This window comes from Vombatus ursinus, unplaced genomic scaffold, assembly GCF_900497805.2.
Source record: "Vombatus ursinus unplaced genomic scaffold, bare-nosed wombat genome assembly UNPS02009573.1, whole genome shotgun sequence".
NCBI lineage: Eukaryota > Metazoa > Chordata > Mammalia > Diprotodontia > Vombatidae > Vombatus > Vombatus ursinus.
The window spans coordinates 22670917-22693651 of NW_020949351.1; positions in this window are offsets into that span (position 1 = coordinate 22670917).

Genomic DNA, 22735 nt, shown 5'->3' on the forward strand with positions numbered 1-22735 from the left:
AGTGGCACTGCATTGATGCCTTGCCATTAAACTCAAAGCCCTTGCTGTGGTTCAATGCTTCATTGAACTAACTAGGTAGATTGCTCTAGCCTTTCTTAACATGTGAACTGTTTTTCTGCGGGGAGCTATCCCAGTGATATATTGATGTCTTGCTGTAGTTTTGGAGGTTTTGGTTACCAGTCCCAGGCTGTGGGACGTGAGAGTGCTACCTTAGTTTGGAAGGGTTAGCTCCCACTTCAAGGCATTCAGGAGACATGGATTCTTGAATCTTGACCTTGTTTTACCAGTGATTTGCTGTTATATAACCTCAATTGAATCTTCATGGATGCTTACTGATCTTTCCGCTGGAGGCTTATTTCCTCCTAATCAGTGCCTTCCCCACCATATTGATTGTTCTAAACCTTTTCTTTTCGCTACCAACTCCTTGCCCCCATAATTATTAAAATTCTTTTTTAAATTATTGTTGTTGTTGTCCTGAATTTGATAAATCAAGTCAACAGTATTTATTAAATACCTACTATGTGTTATTACTAGGCTAAAGTGATGGAAATGTAGAAAAAGGAAAAAAACTTCTTACCTCTCAAGGAGTTCACAGTCTAAAGGAAGAGACAACATGCAAGCAACCATGTGAAAACAGTATATATACATATATACACGTATATGTATATATACACACATGCACACATATACATGTATATGCATGTAATAAATTGGGGACAATCTAGAGGGAAGGTACTAGCATTAATAGGGATTGGGAAAGGGTTCTTACAGAAGAGTTTGGCTGAGACTTGAAGGAAACCAGGGATCCTTGGAAGTGGAGGTAAGGAGAGTGAGAACTCTAGGCATAAGGGACAGCCAGTGAAAGTGCATTGAGTCATTAGATGTCGTGTCTTATGCAAAGACTAGCAAATAGCAAACATATACGCACATAATTTTCATGTGCAAAGAAAAATAGACCAAAACTCATTAATATGTCTGTACCCCATTCTTTACAAATTAAAGGGTGGTAAAATAAAAGCAATCTGTAACTGATGTTAAGGGCTTCTACTCTATTGCCCTTTACTTTTTTCCCTTACCCAGACTCCAATCACAGATTCTTACATTTTTTTCTTTCATTTTAATCCCTGCTTTATGATTCTGACTTTGAAGTTTGTTTTGTTTGTGACTGTTGCCTTCCTGATTCTCCTTTGCCACTTAATCTCTCTTCCCTTTTCCTGTCTCTGCCTGATTTTCTGTTGACTTTAATGTATTGCATACCAAACTCTTTTTGTGTGTCTACATCTCTCTGTGCATGTGTGTGTTCAGTCTGCATTTGTCTGGTTCAGATAAGAGTGAAATTCATGTGATTCCTTTTGTCCCTATTCATTCATCCATGTCTGAATATGCTTCTTCTTATGTTCAGTAATTAAGAGACATAATAAATTCCAACCCCTTCTTCCCTATTCTCTACCTTACATACTTATTTTCCTTCCCTTTCCCTTTTCTTAAGACTAAAATAGGACAAAACTCTAGCCTTTTTTTTGGTCTTGTTTAACTCCCTATTTGACTCTTGAATACATTAGGATTCTGAGAAGACATTTTTTTCTCCCTCTTACAATATAGACACTTGATCATTACCCTTTCAAAGTGATTAAATGTATTTACTTTTTTAGGTTTCTCTTGACTCAAAAAGTTTCTATTCAGCTCTAATCTTTTCATTAGGAATGACTGAAAGTCCTCTATTCCACAAAAGGTTCAGTTTCCCCTATAGGATTGTATTCAGTCTTGCAAGATAAGTGATTCACAGTTGTTATCTTCTGTTTTTATGAATATCACATTCTAATATTTTCTTTCATTTAAAATAGTTTTGCCAAGCTTTGTGTAATTTCTTGGTACTTGCAGTCTTTATTTCTATCTATGAACAGTATTTTTTCATTGACTGGGATGCTCTGGGATTTGGCTATGGCATTTCTGGAAGTTTTAATTTTTTCCCCAGAGGTGATCAGCAGATTCTATCTTCATTTTGCCCTTGGTTCTAATAAATCTGGACAGTTTTCACTTGTGATTTCTTAAATATGGCATTTAAGCCTTTTTTTGTCCTGATTTTCAGGGAATCCTACGATTCTTGAATCATCTCTTAACATGTTTTCCTGGTCAGTTGCTTTTGCTAGGAGAGCCTTAAATTTTTTTTTCTATTTTTCAACCTTTTGGTTATGATCTAACATTTCTTGATGTATCCTTGAGTAATTGATCCTATTTTATTTCATATAGTCTGATAACTTGCATAAGTTTTCCACCTTTTTGTTCAAAGATTCTTTTCTCGTTTAATTTTTTTTCTTCGAGAGTTATTTAATTTTTGAAAATCTCTTGCTTTATTTCTTCCAGGTACTCTTGTAGTCCTTGTGTTCAACTATTTTTAATGGAGGCCCTGCTTATACTTATAGAAGCATAGAAGCTCTTAAAAGTGTTTCTCTTGGATGTCTCTTGAGCTACTGTATTCAACAATAGTGTCTAAAACCTTTTTTTACTTCACATTTGTCTCCAGTGTCAGTTCCTTATTTGTGACTTAGTGCCAGGGCCTCTAGCATACACTTATTTATAATGTATCTAATATCTGTTCCTCTCCTACTCATGACTGATTAGCACCTTCTTTAGTGATACCCTTCTAATAATACTATAAATACAAGTTCTCTTTAGAAGATGACAATAAATACTTAGCACTTTTAGGGATCTCCTGAGCTGCTATAAAGAAGCTAATGGCAAGTAGGGATTCTTACCTTCAAAGTGAAGTATCATCATATAGTGGATAAAGAGTTGGACTTGGAATCAGAAGAATTAGGTTCATATCCAAGCTCTGATCATTTCTAGCTGTGTGACTCTGTGTGAGTCACTTAATCTCTCTTGGCCTCAGTTTTCTCATCTGTAAAATGAGAGGTTAGGAATTTCCTAGTTATGTAACCAATGAGGTAAAAGGTTAGATATTTCTTTTTTTTTTGTTTGGCATTGGGGTTAAGTGACTTGCCCAGAGTCACACAGCTAGGGAGTGTTAAGTGTCTAAGGTCACATTTGAACTCAGGTCCTCCTGACTCCATGGTCCATGCTCTATCCACTGTACCACCTACTTGCCTCAGGGTTAGATATTTCTTCTGATCTCCCATTAGCTCTCAAATCTCTTTAAAATAGAAATGATGCACAAGAGATAAAACAATTTTAGCTATCTCTATGGTTTAGGACACCAAGGATTAACAGCAAGCTAATAGCAGAGAAATAAGTGCAGAGAAGACTAATCATTAAAGTGCTCACTCAGCACCCCCTCACCCTCTTCCTGCCAGCTCTGGCAGCAGAGATGCATACCCTTATCCAAGTGCTTCCAATTTGAACTCGACTCTTTATGGATGACATAGCAGAAACAATTAGCGGAATAGACTTCTTGAACTCTTGAAACCATGGCAGAAAGTCTTATCAAAGAAACAAAAGAGAGAATAACTGATTAAGACTGCAAATATGCAGAAATAAAGGAAAATCTGGAAGAAGAGAAGCAAAATGTAACAATATTAAAAGAAAACATGATCTCTATATAAGCAAATACATCGATTTCAAAGACAGGATGCATAGAGACAGCTTAAGTATTATAAGTTGCCCAGAAGAACACAAGTCTAAAAACTTGAATAACATAATACAAAAAAAAATACAACAAAAGTGTGCAGAACATCTGGACACTGAAAACAAATTGCAAGTCAAAAAAGTCCACAATTGCTTCCAGAAAGAAAAAAAAAACTTATACTGCAGACTCCAAGATACATAGTGTTTAAATTCAACAATTCCAGTGTTGAACAAGAAATTCTGCAAGTGACCATATCTGGTTATATTAACACAAGACATAAGGGGAAATTGAATAACCTGTTCCAAAGAGCAAAATAGTTCAAGATGCAACCCAAGGCAACCTACCCTAAAAACCTGAGCCTAATCATTTATGAAAAAAAATGGATATTCAATAATAAAGAGGTATTCAAAGCATTCTTAGATAGAAAACTGGACCTGAAAAAAGATTTACTTTTCAAATACCTCATACATCAGAGAAAGAAAGATAAATATAATAACCAAGTACCATCAAAACAAAATTAAGAAATTTCTTTCTAAAAAGACCCAAGGTGACAAAGGTAAAAGCAGAAGTTAAAAGAAATGATAGTAGAGAAAAAGACCTGAAATATCACGGACCAAACTTCACAGCATCATCCTTACAGGTGAATACATGTTTTTATGCTACTAAATTTTATGCAAATTTTATGCAAGAATGCATAAAAGGGGTAAGGGAGTAAAAAGAAAGATGTGAATATGTGATGTATCCTAATCATATCAAAGGCTGACAATGAAGGAAAAATAATTCCTGTAGTCCTTTAGAAAGAAGAGTGACTAGATAAGAATGGGTGAAGAAATAATAAAGAGGGATTGAAAAGTATGGAAATAAATGGGGAAATCTTATTTCAGTGGTGGCAGGAGATACTGCTGATGAATGCTCCTTACAATGGGCATAATTTGCAGGCATTTGGTACTTAGAGATCATTCATCCTGCCTCAGGAGAAAAAGAATCAGAGCTCCTTGAGGCAACTTTTGCCCAGGAGAATGTGAGTTATAAACTTGAGTAGAAAATTTCAAGGCAAATGGGAAAAATGATTATGGCAAAGGCAAAGCTAATAATTGTACAATCAAGGACATAGGAAATTTCCTGCAATAAGGCAATAGTGTACCCGTTACCTCCATCAATTGATATTATTAAAAATGAATCACAAAAGAGGGGCTGGGGCAATATAAGGCAATAACATATAGACTGTTTAGAAGAGGGAACCCCAAATAGTTACCTGTAAAGCTTTAATTCCATTGTGAATATTGTGACTAAAGACTAAATAAGTACAAGGACCATGAATCAAAGAGTAAGAATTTCAAATAGATAGAAAAAAAGATACATAAATGGAGCAATTGAGGGAAAGAAATAATTTTTTAAAAAGGTATGGAAAATAAAATAACTAATGAACAAAACAAGTTGAATCAGAGGAGAGAAGAGGGGGGAGTTTTAGTTTACTACTTACCTGAGAGGAAAAATATAGGGTAAGAATTAAATAACTAGATAAAAGAAAAAAAGAATAAGGAGCCAATAATTTTTCACAAAACTGCAAAACAAGGGAAAGGAGTAACAAATAGGAGTTGGGCTTGAAAATGAGAGGAAAAGAGTTGGTGTGAATAAAGTGTCCTGAAAGTAGATTAAGCTAAAATAAGTTGAGACATAATAATACTGTGTTTACAGTAGAAGGAGGAACAATCCTAATTTGGAGCAAAGCCCCTCTCCACCAATATTAGAGACAAATGGAGGATAATATAAACTCTAAATAACTCTAAATGTGAATAGATCAAATGATCCAAAAAAATGAAAAAAAAATACTGACAGATTGGATAAGAAAACAAAACCCCAGAATCTGTTTCTCACAGAAAACATACATAAAAAAGCAAAGATATATAGATAATAAAAATGAGGGGCTAGAAAAAAATTATTGCATATCAGATAAATACAAAACAGCAGGCATTAGAATCATGATATCAGACAAAGCAAAAAACAAACATTCAAAACATAAAAGATACAAACAAGGAAACCTCCAATATGCTAGAAGGAACCATAAACAATAAACCAATATTAATATTAAACTTATATGCTACAAATGCCATAGTATCTAAATTTATAAACATTACCTGAAAACATTACCTACTAGAAGACATAAACAGTAACACAAAAGTGATAGGAGATTTCAATATCTCTCTCTCAGTTTTGAATAAGTCTAATAAATAAACAAAAGGAAAATATAGTCAAAGATATTTCTGGTCAATTTCAAAACAAACAAGAGCTATAAGACTTATGCTATCTTTTAAATGGAACTGCTAATGGATATACATACATATATACACATATCTATATCTTTATTTAACATCACATCATACTTTTGTAGACATTGACTGGCACAGAGATTTTGCAAACAAATGTAAAAAGGCAGAAATAGTAAACCTGTCCTTTACAGAACATTATACAATAAAATTACTAATTGTTACAGGAAAAACAAAAGACACATAAATGAATAAGTAAGAAGGACATTGTAATAATGAGTGGGTCAAGGAACAAATCAGACAAACAATTAGAAATTATGAGAAGGACAATGGAAGTGATGAACTAACATACTTAAATTTCTAAGATGCTGCTAAAGCAGACATACATTAACAAATATACATAAACAAAGAAAAAGGGAGTACTGATGAACTGAACATGCATTTTAAAAATTAAAATGTCAATATGTAAAGACATATAAAATAAGAACAAAGAATGAGATATTAAAATTAGGTGATAAACAGGAAACAAAAAAATAAAGAAATAATACATACAATTAAAAGCTAGTTCTTTGAAAAGACTAGTATACTTGATAAATTGATGAAAGAGAAGAGGGCTGAGAATTTTTTTTTTAAAATAGTAAATGAACAAGGTAAAATCACAACAAAACTAGAAGAAATTTATAGAATAATCAGAACTCATTATGCTAACAAAACTGAAAACAAAAAAGAAACAGAGCAATACTTTCAAAAATGTATTTTTTTCATACTCAAACTGATAGAACTCAGTTCTATCAAACTGATAGAAACTGATAGAAACTCAAATAGAGATCTCAAACTGATAAAAAATCAAATAGAGATCTCAAATAATCTAATTTCTGAAAAGGAAATAAAGTTCTTTAAAGGGACTTCTCTCCCCCCTAAACAAACAAACAAACAAACAAACAAACAAACAAACAAAAAACTCCTGGTCCTGATAGATTCACAGGAGAATTCTATAAAATATTCAAATAAAAAGTTGATGGCTATAAATAAATTATCCTCAAAAAAAAAAGAAAAAAATCACCCTACCGGATTTCTTTAATGAGACAAATATATTCCTAATACTTAACAGAGGAAGAATAAAGCAAAAAAGGATAATTATAGATTAATATCACTAATGAATACCAATTAAAAATTTTTAAATAAAATTTTGTCAAATAGACTACAGCAACTCATCCAAGAAATTCATTATGACCAAATTGGATTTTTATCAAGGGATGCAAGAATGGTTTAACATTAAGAAAACAATCCATATAATTAATCACATTAAAATAAAAAAAATCCAAACCCCCATTATTATCTCAATAGATGTGAGAAAAGCCAGTTCAGTTCAGTTCAGTTCAGTTCAATTCAATAAACATTTATTAAATGTTTACTATATGCCAGGAAGATGCTAAGTGCTGGGGATACAAATAAGAAAAAGAAAGATAATCCTTACCCTTAAGGAGTTTACAATCTAATGGGAGGTGACAACACACAAAAGGAAGCTGAAAAGAGAGGGATGTGGGACACCAGGGGATATTCACTGGTGGAGGCAATATGTTCCACAGAGTTAAAACCAGGCAGAAATGCAGAATGGAAGTGGAATAAGCAAAGGCCTTTATAAGGGAAAGCTCTAATCAGAGATGAGAGGAAGATGAGGGAGGTGGGAAGATAGATATTGAATATCCAAGGCTGAATTAGCTTTATGGTGATCTGAAGTGATCAGCTTATCCTGAGAGGGGAACCTTTTTCACTGGAATTGAAATGAATCACCTGCACTAAAAGTCCTGCAAAATATAAGCATAGAGGGACTTTTTTAATATCACAAAAAAACTACCTAAAACAAAAAGCAGTCATAATATGTCATAGGAATACACTAGAACTTTTCCTAATAAATACAAAAGTAAAGCAAAGATGCCTGTTTTTATTTCTTTATTTCTTTTTTTAAAATTTAAAAAAATTTTTTTAAAAATTTATTTATTTTTTAGTTTTCAACATTCACTTCCACAAGATTTTGAGTTCCAAATTTTCTATCCATCTCACCCCTCCCCCCACCCCAAGATGCCATGCATTCTGTATACCCCTTCCTCTAATCTGCCCTCCCTTCTATCTCTCCTCCCCTTCTCTTATCCTCTTCCCCTTCTATTTTCCTGTAGGGCAGGATAGATTTCTATACCCCATTTCCTGTATTCCCTCCTTAAGCCCAATCAGATGAGAATAAGATTTGTTCATTCCCTCTCATCTTCCTCCATTTTTCCTCTACTGTAAAAGCCTTTTCTTGTCTGTTTTATGGGAGATAATTTACCCCATTCTATCTCTCCCTTTCTCCTTCTCCCAGGATAATCAGTTTACTCTTCTATAAAATAACAGGGGGAGACAACATATATAGGGAATGATAGTTAGGGAAGGGCATTTTGATATACAAAGTTTCAGTGGAGAAGTAGAATTGTCAATTGGCATGTCCTTTCCAAAAGTAATAATAGTGTTGATTCAATGATTGTTCACATGGCAAAAGCTGGGAAATGCAGGTGTTTGGGGAAAAGGGAGAGGTGTACCTACCACAAGTAGCTTGGTAGGAAGATTTCTAGAAAGAAGCATGATTTGGGACTAATTAGAAATATCTGGATCCAAAGACCCCCCTCCCCCCCCAAGGCAAGGATTTCAAAACTAAATGGCTTAGCTCCTCCAGACCAGTCTTCAAAGGTGGTTTGAAGAGAAAGTAGGCTGCTCATATAGCAGGAGAGAGGGCTAGCCAATCGATAGCCTGAGTGCTGCACTGGTACCCAGAAAATGGAGGAAGAATTTTTAAATTATCTCTCCTGGATCTATTTTCCAGGTCAGTTGTTTTTCCAATGAGGTATTTCACATTGTTTTCTATTTTTTCATTCTTTTGGATTAGTTTTACAGTGCTTTGATTTCTCATAAAGTCACTAGCTTCCAATTGCTCCATTCTAATTTTTAAGGAAGTATTTTCTTCAGTAAGCTTTTGGACTTCCTTTTCCATGTGGCCAATTTTGCTTTTTAGAGCATTCTTCTCCCCATTGGCTTTTTGGACCTCTTTTGCCATTTGGGTTGGGCTATTTTTTAAGGTGTTATTTTCTTCAGTATTTTTTTTGGGTCTCCTTTAGCAAGCTGTTGACTTGTTTTTCATGATTTTTTTTGCATCACTCTCATTTCTCTTCCAGTTTTTCCTTTACTTCTCTTGTTTCTCAAAATCCTTTTTGAGCTCTTCCATGGCCGGGGACTGATTCATATTTTTCTTGGAGGCTTTGGATGTGGGAACTTTGACTTTGTTGTCTTTTTCTGGTTGTATGTTTTGATCTTCTTTGTTTCCACAGAAAGATTCTATGGTCTGACTTTTTTTGGACCTTTGTTTATTCATGATCCCAGCCAATTACTTGAGTTTTAAACTCTTTGTTAAGGTAGGGGTCTTCTTCCAGTGTAGAGGATGTACTGTTCCCCAGCTTCAGGGGTTTTGTGCAGCTGTTTTCAGATATACTTCTAGGGACCTGTAAATTTTTAGTTCTTCCAAGGTGGTATGATAAGGGGTGAGGTGTTTACTCCTTTTCTGGCCTATGCTCTGGTCTGTGAGTGACCACAAGCACTCTTTTCTGCCTTGGAACTGTGAGGAGGATTTCCTGTCCAGCACCACTACAAGCTCTACCATGCCAGTACTCCACCTCGCCCCAGGATTACCACCCAGAAATGTGACCTGGATCTAAGCACAGGCAAAGCTGCACCAGCAGAGAGATCCCTGCAATCACCCTCTGATTGGTCACTTGATTCCCCCTCACTCTGTGGGCTAGAAGCATCCAGAAGCAGCTGCTGCCCTGGGCCAAGCTCAGGGACTGGGGCTGGGGCTGTCCTTCTCTCTCTCACCACAGACACAGACTTTTCCCATTGACCTTCTAAGTAGTCTTTGGAATTCATGGGTTAAGCAGTCTGGAAACTGCCACAGCTGCCAGCAATTCAGTCCCCTGAGGCCTCTTCCATGTTCACTGAGGCCTGCCTTGCCTGTGCACCCATGCCAAACTGTGCTCCTCTCCCAGCCTAGTGTGATATACCTTTCCAATCAACCATCTAGGCTGTCTTGGGCTGTAAATTTGTTTCACTCTGTCTTTTTGTGGATTCTGCTGCTTTAGAATTTGTTTAGAGCCATTTTTTACAGGTATTTGGAGGGGTTTTGGGGAGAGCTCAAGCAAGTCAGTACTTTTACTTCGCCATTTTGACTCTGCCAAAGATGCCCAGTGTTGCCACTGTTATTTGATATAGGTCTGGAAATACTTGCAAGGGCTGTAAATAAGAGAAAAAAATTAAAGGCATAAAGATAGAGAGGAGATAAAATTATCCCTATTTGCAGGAACTATAATGATTTACTTTGAAAATCAAAGGGAATCAGCAAAAATATTAATTGAGACAATAGCTTCAGCAGAGTTTCAGGATACAAAATAAACTCTCAAAAATCAATGGTGTATCTATAAAATGACAACAAAATACAAGTGCAAATAATAGAAATGGAAACCTCATTATAAAAGGCATAAAATATCTGAGAAGCAATCTATAAGAGCACACAAAATACTTATATAGATTTAATTACAATGTGCTACTTATAGAAATAAAGAGCAATGTAAGTAGCTGGAGGAATATTCAGAGCTCATGGTTGGGCAGTGCTAATATGATAAAAATGACACTACAGCCAATTCTCATTATTCAAAATAGTTAAGGTTCAATAAAGTGGCTGCAACCACTGAATTAGTATTGCAGAGAATTACAGGGTTAGGTTCCTGCTAGACTCTGGTCACGTTTACTTTAGTGTTTTTCAGAGTATTTTTCACATATGGATCTTTGAATTTTCTCTTCCTTTTACTGGATATACTATATTGTTGATTTATTGAACTCATGGCCAATAGTATTATAACTCAAGTCTGAACTGAGCTTATTTAACACATATATTTTTTCCCTAAGGCAAATCACAGTACTCTACTTAGGAACACAAGACAGCACTTTAGTGCTATAGTTGGGGCCATTTTAAACAGCGAAATTAAGAAAAAAAGCATAAAAATGTGAAAAGTGGCACTAAATAGATTACAAAAAGGACACTTGTTTATAGTATGAGTGCTGAAACAAAAAGGCATAGTGTTGACTTTTTGAATTCAGTTGGGAACATGCATACTGGGTGATTCATATTATTTGCTGATCTGTGCATGTACATGAGTGATTTCAAAAGTTCCTGAGAATTGATTTTTAGAGCGACAAATAAATTTTAGTGAATAGGCAACTTTGCAAATACATAATTCTTGAATAATAAGGATTGTCTGTACTTCCAAAGTTAATATATACTTTTAGTGTGATACCAATTAAATTATCAAAGGAATCTTTTAAAGAACTTAATAAAATTCCTTTGCAAAAGATTTAAAATATTAAGGAAAATAATAAAAAGAAATAATAAAAAGAATAAAAAGAAAATAATAAAAAGGAATAATAAAAAATAAATAAAGAGAACAAAAATCTTTAAAAAGATTTAAAATATTAAGGAAAATAACAAAAAGAGCGAAGGGGAAACAGTACTTCTATACCTCAAATTATGTTGTAACCCAACAAGTCATCAAAATCATTTGGTATTGTTTAAAAATAGAAATGTCGAGGGAATAGTTTAGATAAAAGGAAATTAGAAACAATGGAGCTCAATAATCCAGTGTTTGATACTGGAAATAATACTCACCTGGAAAATATAAATTAGGAAAGAATTCAAGTTTGACCAAAACTGGTAAGAAAATTGGAAAGCAGTCTGGCAGAAATTAAGCTCAGAACAATACTTTGGACCATACTCCACAATACATCATAAATAGGTATGTGACTTTAATATTAAAAATCATACTATAAAAGTTAGAAGGGAAGCAGAGCATATACTTTTCGCAACTCTGGGTAGGGTAATCTAACAAAGAATAGAGACAATTACAAAACATAAAAAAGATAACTTTGATTATATGAAACTAAAAAGCTTGAGCAAAGACAAAATTAATGTGCATAGCATAAGAAGTGAAACAATTGAATTGGAAAAAAATATTTGTATCAAAATTTCTGATAAGAGTTTGTATCCAAAATATGTAAACAATGAACATATATACACACATACACATATGTATATGTAATGTGTATATGTATGTATGTGTGTATGTATGTTTATATACATATCTGTATCTGTATATATAAGTATATGTATATCTATTCTCTGATAGATAAGCTGCCAAAGATTACAGAAATCAATTATCAAAAGAATAATTGTCAACTCTTGACAATCACATGAAATAATGTGCCAAATCACAAATAAGAGAAAGAGCTACATTAACTGATTAAAAGTGAAGTAAGCAGTCACAAAAATAATACACACAAGAACTACAATGATGTAAGCAGAAAGAACACATACACACATACCAGTTAAAAGAGAATATTGCAGAATTATGAACTATAACAAGCTTGGCTCAAAAGAAGAAATAAGAGAAGAATTTGCAACTGTAACCCTTTGTAGTGGTAGGAGGTTCTTATACTTTGTACAAAATTTTAGACTTTTTCAATGAATTGATCAATCATACTCATTTCCCCCCTTTTTATTTCCTTTTTCTATGCTTTTGTATTTAAAAATAATATTTATCACATGCTTTATGTCTGGCAAGGGAAGGGGAAAATTTATTGGGGGAAACTCTGGTGATGCGAAAAAACCTCCCAGAAAAAAACATCAATGAAAACTTATTAAAACAAATGAAGGAGTTAGAATAGATGGCCTCTAATGTCTCTTTTGCCTCTATATCCATGAGCCCTATATGACTTCCTTGACTGCTTTGCATGTAGAAAGTACTTCATTAATTTTATGCAATATACTTGAAAATGCAATAATCCCTTAAAATTCTCATTTTACATTTGTCCATTTCTCCCCAATTTTATATACACAAACACAGTGTCAGAGCTGGATGGGACCTTAGAGATCATCCATTTCAACACCTTCATTTCTTTAAAATTAGTTCTTATTGGTATCTGTCTTAGATCACCATCTTTTCTTCCAGGATCTCTCCCCACTCTCTCCCAGAGAGCCATCACATATAGCAAATAGCATTTTTTAAAGAGAAAAATGAAAAAAGAAGAGGAAAAAAATCAGTATAACTGATCAATATATAGAAAAATTCTAAAAATTTGTGCAATTTTTAATATTTGTGGACCTCTCATCACTGAAAAGGACTGAGGTAGGGGTGATTTTTTATATCTCTTTTTTTGAGACTTACTTATTCTTTATAATTTTGCAACATTAAAAATTGTTATTTATTTTGAACATTCTTCTTTTAAAAAATTTTTTGAGTTGCAAATTCTTTCCTTCCCTCTAGGTTCTCCCCTACCCACTGAGAAATCAAATAATATGATATCAATTATACATGTGAAATCATGTAAAACATATTTCCATATTAGCCACGTCACAAAAAACCTAGAAAAATAAAAACAAGAATTATATTTCAATTTACACTCAGAGTTCATCAATTTTCTTTTTAGAAGTGGATAGCATTTTTCATCATCAGTCCTTTGTAATTGTCTTGAATCATTGTCTTGATCAAAACAGTTAAGGCTTTCACAGTTTGTCATTATTACAACATTGCTATTATTGTGTGCAATGGTCTGGTTTTGCTCACTTTCCTTTGTGCCAGTTCGTACAGGTCTGCCCAGGTTTTTTTTGAAACCATCCCCATCATCATTTCTTATAGCACAAGAATATTTCATCACAATTATATACCATGTCTTGTTCAGCCACTATCTAATTGATGGACATCCCCTCAATTTCTGATTCTTTGCCACCAAAAAAAACCTGATATAAATATTTTTGTACATGTAGGTCCTTTCCCTTTTTCTTTTATATCTTTTGGATACAGACCTAGTAGTTGTATTACTGTGTCAAAGACAGTTTTATAGCCCTTTGGGTATAGTTTCAAATTATTCTCCAGAATGGTTGGATCAATTCACAACTCTACCAATAGTGCATTAGTGTCCCATTTATCATTTCCCTTTTCTTTCAAGTTAGTCAATCTGATAGGTGTGAAATGGTACCTCAGAGATGTTTTAATTTGCATTTCTCTAAGCAATACTGATTTCAAGCATTTTTTCATATGACTATAGGTAGCTTTAATTTCTTCTTCTGAAAACTTCACATTTATATTCCTTGACCATTTATCAATTGGGGAATGACTCTTGTTTTTTATAAATTTGACCTAATGGGACAGCTACGTGGTACAGTGGATAGAGCTCTGGCCTTGGAGTCAGGAGGACCTGAATTAAAATCTGGCCTCAGACACTTGACACTTACTAGCTGTCTGACCCTGGACAAGTCACTTAACCCCAATTGCCTCACCAAAAAGCAAGAAAAAAAAATTAGCCTAATGTCCAATTTATTTGAGAAATTAGGCCTTTATCAGGGAAAATTGGCTGTAAAATTTTTTTGATATTACTTCATTGTTAATGGTACCTTTCAGCAAAATGTTAGGTCTAGTTTTGCTTTTGCTTTGTCTGAGATCATGATTGCTAACCCTTCCTTTTTTTTTTTAATTCAGCTGAAGCATGATAGATTCTGCCCCAGCCCTTTATTTTAACTCTGTGTGTGCCTTTCTATTTCAAGTATGTCTCTTGTAAACAACATATTGTTGGATTCTGGTTTCTAATCCATTCTGCCATCTGCTTCTGTTTTATGGATGAATTCATTGTATTTACATGCACAGTTATGATTACTGTGTATTTCCCTCTAGTCTACTTTTTCTCCTATTTATCCTTTTCTCTCTGCAAAATTTTTAATGCTTGTTTTTTACACTTACATTATTGTATTCATTGTAAGTATTGTTTTCTTGGTTCTTCTTACTTCATTTTGCATCAGTCCATGTAGATCTTTACAAATATTCATCACATTTATCATTTCTTACAACACAATAATATACCATTACATGCATGAATTACAATTTGTTTTGCCATTCTTCAATAATGGTCATTTACTTTGTTTCCAAATTCTTATTATAACAAAAAGTGATGCTATAAATATTTTGGTATATGTGGGGACTTTCTTATTAATAGCTTCTTTGAGGAATATGCTTAATAATGAAATAGCTAGGTTAAAGAATATGGAGATTTTAATTATTTATTTGAATAATTCCAAATTTCTTTCGAAAATGATTGGACTGATTCATAGTTCCACCAACAATTGGTGTTCTTATCTCCCTACAACCTGACAACATTAATTATTCTCAATGTTTTTATCTTTGCCAATTTGAAGAGCCTAGGGTGAAAACTCAAGGTTTCTTTGACATGCATTTCTCATATTATTAGTGGGAAAGTAAGGAGAAGTTTGACTTTCATTTTTCAATTTTCCTAATTGAAAAGCAAAGATAAAGTGAGGAGGCAAAAATGTGTCCACATTTTGGCAGTATATTATAAAGGTTTTAAAAAATACTTAAAAGTTGTTTCCCAAAAGGAGAATATTTCATTCCTCCCTCATTTTCTTCTTTTTTCATCAGGGAATATTCAATAGATATCCCCCAATGGGTGGCAGTCTCAGTTGGACAAGCTAAATCTACTATTAAAGTTTTTTCCCATATCCTTGACAGATTAGTCTTTTTTGGTCTGTGCTGACAGCTTGAGGAGTTGAGTAATATTTTTCCTAGTACTAATCAAGTTATTTCAGGCATATGACTGAATTATCTCTAGAGATTTCTTTAAAAGAACTCAAGGGGGCATAATTTAACCATAATCTAAAAAACACTATAATACTTTAGTTGTTTTTATTTTTAAACTGAGCTTTTCTAATACAGATTTTTTTTTTTTGCAAAGGAGAGAGAGGATCTGGTTTATTTCATGACACTTTATGATTAAATATAAATTGACTTAGGTTTAGTAAGTGAATCAAAAATTACTTGTTAGCATGTGTTAATAGGAGCATAGAAACCTTGAGGCATAAGGAGTCTTAGACACTTAAAAAAATAAAAAAAACCATTTAGAATCACTTTACATGAATAATAGAGTTCACAGAATCTCACATTTGAGAGGGATCTTAGTGGTCCATGACTTCAACCACAAAACTTAAATAATTATGTTCACTACCATAACCCTGATGGATAGTTGTATAACTTTTCCCAATTTAAAAATTAGAAAAATAACTTTAATAAAAAAAATTCAAAACTGGAGACCTAGGATGAAGTTCTTGTCATTTAGGTATGATTTATTTGGTTATGCTTGGAGCTAGGTGAATAGACATAATGATTTCTCAATTTTTTTTCAGCTTTGTGAATCATTTAAACTCTGAGGCTGTTTCTACTCATACGCCAGCAGTTTGAGTGTTTTAGGTAAATGGACTTGTTCATTACTAGCTACCAATTAGTAACTAGTTCATTTAATCAGAACAGTCAAACTAAGTGGCATAGAAACGTATACAATATAGTTATCCCTTCCACATCACATCTTTCCTCTAAATGGTGTTAATAAATCATGGCATTGATATAAGAAATTAAATGAGAATTTTTGGGAGTTTTGCAGAAACCATAGACAGCAGGTGAAGGCCAACAGATGACACAGAGCCTGTGACCAAATACTTAACCCAAATTTTACAATAAGGTACTGTAAACACCCCATCAAAGAAGAAAAAATTAAGACTTCTTCTCTGGTGTGAAGAGAGGGCCAAAAATTTTACTCAAATTTTCCAGATCATTGGGGATGAGGTGGGAGGAGGAGTGGTCATGCAACTCCTCTAACCCCCATGATGTGGAAGGGATAACTATATGAATGAAGAAAACTCCAGTGAGTAGTTATTGGATACCTTGAGAAGAGTGCTTAAAACCTAAGAGTCATCCTTGCCTCTTCACTATCTCTCATGCCTCTCTCCCTTCCAGTGCAGGCCTTTATCATATCACATATGGATTATTGCAATAATCTGCAGGTGGGTCTGCTGCCTCAAGTCTCTCTGCATTCCAATCCATCCTCCATTCAGCCACTGAAATGATTTTGCTAAAGCATGGGTCATGTCACCTTTCCCCACTTAGGTAAACTCCACTGGCTCCCCACTTTCTTCAGGACTGAATACAAAATGCTCTGTTGGCATTCAAAGCCCTTCATAACCTGGAGGCCAGGATCACTGGACAGAAGAGTATATGGGAAAACTGGAAGAGTAGGAGGGGGCTAGGTTCCTCCTAGGGGCTGTCTTCCATGCTTGGAATGCTCTCACTCCTCAACTCTGATTACTGACTTCCCTGGCTTCTTCTTCTTCTTCTTTTTTTTTGGCTAGGCAATGGGGTTAAATGACTTGCCCAGGGTCACACAGCTAGTAAGTGTTATGTGTCTGAGGTCAGATTTGAACTCAGCTCCTCCTGAATCTGGGGCAGGTGCTCTATCCACTGTGCCACTTAGCTATCTTCCCCCACCCCGGCTTCTGTAAGGCCCAACTAAAATCCCATCTTTTATAGTCAGCCTTCCCCATCCCCTCTTAATTCTAGCATCTTCTTCTGTTAATTATTTCCTATTTATCCTGTATATAGTTTGCTTTGTATGTGTTTCTTTGCATGTTGTCTCCCCCATTTGATTGTAATCTCCTTGAGGGCAAGGACTGTCTTTTGCCTCTTTTTGTGTCTCCAGTATTTAATACAGTGCCTGGCACATAGCAGGCACTTAATAAATGTTTATTGATTGATTGTGTAAATATCAGTTTTTATTATTATTTTGAAGGAATATGAGAAAGGATAATATGCATTGTTGAAAAAGGATAAAAAGAAAGGAGGGGAAACTTTGCAAGTTTTATAGTTTTGATGCCTGGGGTTGGTTCTTTTGTTGGCATTCTTTGTATGACCTACCTGCTGATTACTGGTATTAGACCTATGGAGATACAATTAAGTTATATTATAAGGTGTCTGGGGCTGTTGGACAAATATAACTCTCTTAGCCTGAGACAATACTGGGTAATGAACAACATCATTTAATCAGAGGTTTCAAAATGTTCATTTTACAAACCAGCACTTTATCTTACAAAGATGAGTCTGGCAGTGAATAAATATTATTAAAATAATTTTATAAAATAGGAATGGGAACAAAGGAATATTAGAGAAATATTTAAAAACTGCTCTATTATCATTGAATGCTAAGATTTCCAAATTCTGTTTGAATATTCTTGAATCATTAGACAAACATCTTAGATCACTTGATGTTCTCCACTCTTGCCTTCCAAAAATCATAGATTTGATGGAGAAAGAAGTTATAGTCATGAAATAAAATTTGATTGAAATGTTATGTTATGTTATGTTATGTTGAATCATTCATTCAAGTAACATTCATTGCACACCCACTGAGTGCAATGTTGTTATAATCTCATTACCGCAAATTTTATTTCCAGAAGGGAAATTGAGAAGCCATCTGATCTCCTGAAATTGTTTTATCAACATATTTTCATAATAAGAACACATTCTCCATGAGGGAAGAGGGAGAGGAAAGGCTAAAATTTTTCCTCATGTTGAAAGAGCATTCAAGAATGCCCAAAGCAATCTTAAAACAGACATAAAACATAGAGAAAACTCTGAATGTTTTAATATAATAAAAACAACTTGTTTTTGGACATAAACATTTGACTGTCCAAAATGATCATGTTATCTCTTAGAGTGACACCTGTTCCAAGGTAGAGATGATCCTAATAATGCCAAGGTGAGCAGTGCTCTTAGAATCAATCTACAAAGCCTGAAGAAGTTGAACAACTGAGAAATCATCTAGTGAATATGCAGACAATTTGGAAAAGATGGGCTCTGAATTCTATGGATTGCTTATCTCTCTGGTTCTGATAAGAGCTTAACTTTTCACTTTAGTAATAAGGAATTCATTTACTAAATATTTAGCTAACCTTGAACAATAACAATAAGTTGGCTGGAAGGAATGGGATGGAGGTAAATTTTGATGATTTAGGAATGGAATAAATCTGTAGCATAAAACACTACATTTTTTAGTAAGAATCTTACAGTATTCTTTAGGTAATGATAATCAAAGATCCCCCAGGTCCATAAATGGACCAGAAATGAAACAGAGTCTGATCATAGATTACAAAGCTTTATTGTCTGAGAAAAGGTTTGCAGGGGAAAGGAGATCCTGCACAAGGGGGCAGAGAGGGAGAGTTTTCAGCTGCTCAAAGGGGAGTGGAAAAGGGGTGAGATGATGGAGTTTCTAGAGGCTTTTGAGCAGGGAGCTGGTGGGTTAAGGGAGAAGACTTCTGAAAACATAGTAAGCCAGGATGTTTAGAAAGTCCCAAATAAGGTCTTGAATCTGCAGCTGCTGCTCAAGGGTGCCCTTAAGCTGTTTGATTTCTGGCAGCAATAGGCATTTCCAAAATCAGCTAGAGTTCACTTGCAAAGGATCACTGGTATGCCAAGGAGCTTTGGGCTTCAGAAGCCTTTCTCATTGGCTTGTTGTTATATGACTCAGGTTGGTACAGTCATTACAAAGCTTGTGTTAGTGGTAATAATATGTAGGAGAGATAAACTATCCATTTCTTATGGCTTGACTTGTGGTAATGACACCAGCCTAAGAGTTGCATTCAGTAACTTTCTAGAGATACTGATGATTTGCAGGATTTTTCTTTTCCAGAGAAAAGCATGGAGTATCTATTTTCAGTACTACTTAGTGTTATAGCTTTGTATTCGGTTCAGTTCTGTTCCATTCAAATGAATTCAATTAATGTCAAAACATAAAGTGCTTACAAGGTATTATACTTCTTGTCGTTAAGTTGTTTTAGCCTTATTTGACTCTTTGTAACCTTAATTGAGGTTTTCTTGGCAAAAACACTGGAGTGGTTTGCCATTTCCTTCTTCAGTTCATTTTACAGAAGAGGAACTCAGGCAAACAGGGTGAAGTGATTTGCCCAGGGTCACTCAGCTAGTAAGTGTCTGAGGCCAGATTTGATGAATCTTTCTGATTCCAGGCCCAGCACTTGATCCACTGTGCCACCTAGCTGCCCTATATAAAGAAAATAATGAAATAGTTCCTGTCTTCAAGAAGATTGCTATCCAGTGAGGGAATTGGACATGTATAGAGATAAGTATAATCTAAGGTAGAAAATGATGAGGGCAAAGGAAAGATCAGACAAAGTGCTCTGCGAGTAATTTGGGGAGAGAATACTAATACTTGTGGATGGTCACTGATGGAAGGGGGATCTGGCAAGAACCTAAACTTATTAATCAATGAGAATACAGAAGTTTCACATATATATATAATATATATATTAACAAAATTTAATTCATATATATGCATATATATGAATATAATTCACATATATATGAATTAAATTTTGTTAAAATATCACTTTTATTTTTTTTTCACTCACATATAGGATTGAAAATGAACCAAAAGGAATAATTTTTTGAGGACTTTGAATAATACCCTTGTTGCCCTTTCAATATCTTCTAATGAAAGATTATGAAAAAGTAAATGTTCAGTAGGATAGCATTTTCTGAGAAAATTGGTGCCAGAAGATGACTTGCAGACGCAGCTGTTTGGAAGAGATTATATTTACAATAGACTACTATATTGGGCAGAAAATTTTGTAAGTAAGCAAGTTTTCCTTTGCTTTGCCACAGAAAATTTTTTTTAGTTGCTGTGCTAGAAGTAACTATCAGTATACCATTATCAACTTCAGTGTCAGTCTTCTTCCAAATGATTTCACCTATTGTGAGTGAGAAGCTATGATAAAAAGATTTAGGAGAGTGACCATACTTTTCAATGGATCACTGTTAGGCTCATGGGTTAAGTATCATCTTTGGTCAGATTATCTACCTATACATGGGAGACAGCATGATACAGCAAAAGACAGATAGATTTGGAGTCATAGTATCAGGGTTCAAATCCTTCCTCTTTCACTTTTTTACCTGTTTGACCTTGGTCAAGTCACTTAAACTTTCATCATCTATAAAACAAAGGGACTGGACTAGCTGGCCTTTATGAATCTATGATCCTATATTCTGCCCTTATCTCTCTTGGGAACTTCTGTTTTCCAGTGCCTACTCCTTGCTAGGAGTCTCTGCTTGAATGAACCATAAGCAAATCAATTCACTATGTCCAAAGTTAGACTCATTATATTTCCTCCAAAAAGACATCTGTGGGAAGGAGTTAAGGACAATTATGGCGATTCAGAAGAATGGACTCTTGTTGTTGGAGCTGCTTCTTTTGCAATGACCTATAAAGGAGAGCTACGGGCTACTGCTGGCCTTTTCTTGGACCCTTTGCTTTCCCTTACTTAGAAGACAGAACAGAGTGCATCAGAGTGGATCGGTGTGTTGGTGGGAGGGGGAGGGCATATGAGGAAGGGAGGGACATGGATGCATGAATCTTTTCCATATACTCCTTGCCCATCTCAGGAACTAAGCTTATACTCAAAAAAAGATAGAAGAAAGAGAAAAATGACACATATGAACAAAAACATCTGTAGCAGCTCTTTTTGTTGGGGAAAACACCTGAAAACTCAAGGGTGGCTGAATAATTATGGTAGATGAATAGAATAAAATACTGTTGTGCTAAGGTTCAGAGAAAACTGGGAAGACTTAGATGAACAGCATGCTTTTTGGAGACATAAGATCACCACATGGCTAATGGTTGGAAGAGCAGTGAAGGAGACCTGTAACTTGGGGAAGCAAGGGATCTGCTCCTAGCTATATCATGCAATTGCCATGAGCTATTTGGACTGTGACTGTCCAATCAGAAGAAGATTGCCTGATTAGCAGTCAGTTTATAATCTATTTGGTTGTTTTAACTTTTTTTCTTGTAGGCCCATTAACTTAAAAATGTGCCTTTTGCATTTTTTGTCAAGCAAAATAAAGGCTATGTTATCACTGGCAAGAATTTCAGATCACTTTGGGCTTCAACTTTCCCATCATAGAGTAGAATAAGTGGACTTGGCAGACATCCTTAGCTAAAAACCATTGTGCTGCCCTGCTATTCCTCACCTCAGCTTTGAGTGTGGAGCCCTCCACTACCTGCTCCCAAAGCTGTATGGCCCCAATTCTTCCCTGGCCTCCTACTCCAATGTTGTGTACTGATTCCTATAGCAGAGAGGGTGGGTGGGTGGAGAACAACTACAAAACAAGATATTTTCTTCTCTAAATCTCACCATTTTTGTCGATAGTATCACTATTCTCCCAGTCACTTTGATTCACTACTGTAGAGTTACACATGGCCCTTTCCTTTCCCTCACCCTCAATATCCCATCAATTTACAATTATATTAAAATTAAACTGACTTGCTAACTCTTCGTTGTCCAAGATAGTCCATATTTGTGTCTTTGTCCAAGGCATTCTCCAAGTCTGTAATGCACAACCTCCTTACTTCTGCCTCAAAGAATCCCCAGATTCATCCAAAGCTCAGCTCAAATGCCCTTCTTTCATGAAGTTTTTTCTAATGCCACTAGTTGTTAGCATGCTATTGAAATTGCTTTAATTATTTGTATACATGTTATATACCTTTAAGAAGAATGTAAGCTCCTTGAGGGCAAGGACTACCTTTTTCTTCTTCTTCTTCTTCTTTCTTCTTCTTCTTCTTCTTCTTCTTCTTCTTCTTCTTCTTCTTCTTCTTCTTCTTCTTCTTCTTCTTCTTCTTCTTTTTTGGTATCCCAGCATAATACTTTGCACATTGGAAGAAATAAGCATTTATTTATATAGCACATACTCTGTGCCAGGCACTGTGTTAAGTACTTTACAAATATTATCTCATTTCATACTTACAACCCTAGGAAGTAGGTGATATTATGATCCCCATTATACAGTGCTTTACATAGTTAGCACTTAATGAATGTTTATCATAGCATTTGTAACATAAGTAACATAAAAGT